This window comes from Echinops telfairi, unplaced genomic scaffold (genome assembly GCF_000313985.2).
Source record: "Echinops telfairi isolate 266 unplaced genomic scaffold, ASM31398v2 ScPeMD7_12;HRSCAF=54, whole genome shotgun sequence".
In the NCBI taxonomy this organism is placed as follows: domain Eukaryota; kingdom Metazoa; phylum Chordata; class Mammalia; order Afrosoricida; family Tenrecidae; genus Echinops; species Echinops telfairi.
Window position 1 is genome coordinate 1,386,646 of NW_022103909.1, and position 1,365 is coordinate 1,388,010.

Genomic DNA, 1,365 nt, shown 5'->3' on the forward strand with positions numbered 1-1,365 from the left:
CGGGAGCCGCGGGGTCCCGAGCCCCGCCCTCCAAGTTCCCCGCCCTCTCCCCGAGAGCGTTCCGGGCCCGATCTGGGAGACTGGGGGACTAGGGTTCCCTGTGGGGGAAACCTTGCTGTGGAGAGGATAGGAGATAGAGGCAGGAAGCCCTGGGGAGTGGCCAGGGGTTCTCCTAGCCATCTGCAGGGGGCCTGTGAGGGGAAAGGTGTCTGAGATTTGAAATGTGGGCATGGGTAGGGAGACAGTAAGGGGTCCTTGTGATGGGATGGGGGACCCCGGAGGCGATTCAAGGAGATCAGGGGACTAGAAGACTTGAAACTGGGGAAGACGCTGTGGCGCTGTGTAGGGGAGAGGTGAAATTCAGAGGGGAAGAGAGCCTTGAATTGGCAGAGCAGAAGCTCCCAGCCCTGAGAGGATGGGGCTGCCTCCCAGGGGTGTCTGGTGGGGCGGGGGCGGGGGCGCTGGAAGGTAGAGAGCTGGGGCCTGGCCGGGGGTGCGGGGACTCAGCTGAGTGGCTGCTGGGAGGGATAGTTGGCCATGCTCTGAGCCTGTTTTAGGGACCACCCCAGGGCTGTTACTTGTGGCTGCCAGGAGGAGATGTGGGGCAGTCCAGCCAAAGTCGCTGTCGTCAGTGGTACCAGAATAAGAAGTGAGAGGAGGAACTAGTAGACCACGCGTGGCGTCTGCAGAGCGAGCAGCCACACCACACGGGGGTGTGAACACCACAAGGTGAGACCGCTCCTCCTGATGTGAGCACTGAAAACGGGAGGCACTGTCCCCTCCCCCGATCTGCCAGAGTTAGCGTCCTGGCTTTAAAGCAAGCATTGATGGAGCACGCATTGTGCATGCACCGTGCACACTGTCCTATGTGGGCGTTTACATACATACACGTGGTAGCTCATTCAGTCCTCATGTCAACCCTATGGAAGAGACGCTGTTATCACCCTTACGGATAAGAAGCTGAGGCCAGGAGAGGTTAAGTCCCTTGCCCTAGGACACTCAGCAGGGCATGCTTTAAACCCAGCAGCCTGGCTCCCAAGCCTGTGGTTTTTCTCCAATTCTTCCTCCAGCCAACATGTAACCCTGCTCCTGGCTAGGTAGGGACAAGGCACTGGGCTTACAGAAGTTCTTAGCCTGGCAGGGAGGGGGACGTGGCTCAGGTGCTATATGAACCATGTGGCACAGGTAGTATAGGGGACACGTTGTTACATCCACGTGGGGACACCAAGAAAGGCTTCGGGTGCCTCCTGCCCCTCTCTGTTCACAGGTTTGTCATGACTTCTTACTCCCCTGTGTCTACCTCCCCAACTGCAGGCCCCTGGGCCCCTAGCGTCTTTCAGGAGTGTGTGTGTGTGTGTGTGTGTG

At 58.9% G+C, this 1,365-nt stretch overlaps 1 protein-coding gene across 1 annotated transcript in view; it reads right to left on the reverse strand.

Annotated features, from left to right (window-relative positions):
• The window catches only part of TAMALIN (trafficking regulator and scaffold protein tamalin), a 13,120-nt gene that overhangs the window by 7,521 nt on the left and 4,234 nt on the right, over nt 1–1,365 (reverse strand). The window lies entirely within an intron of this gene.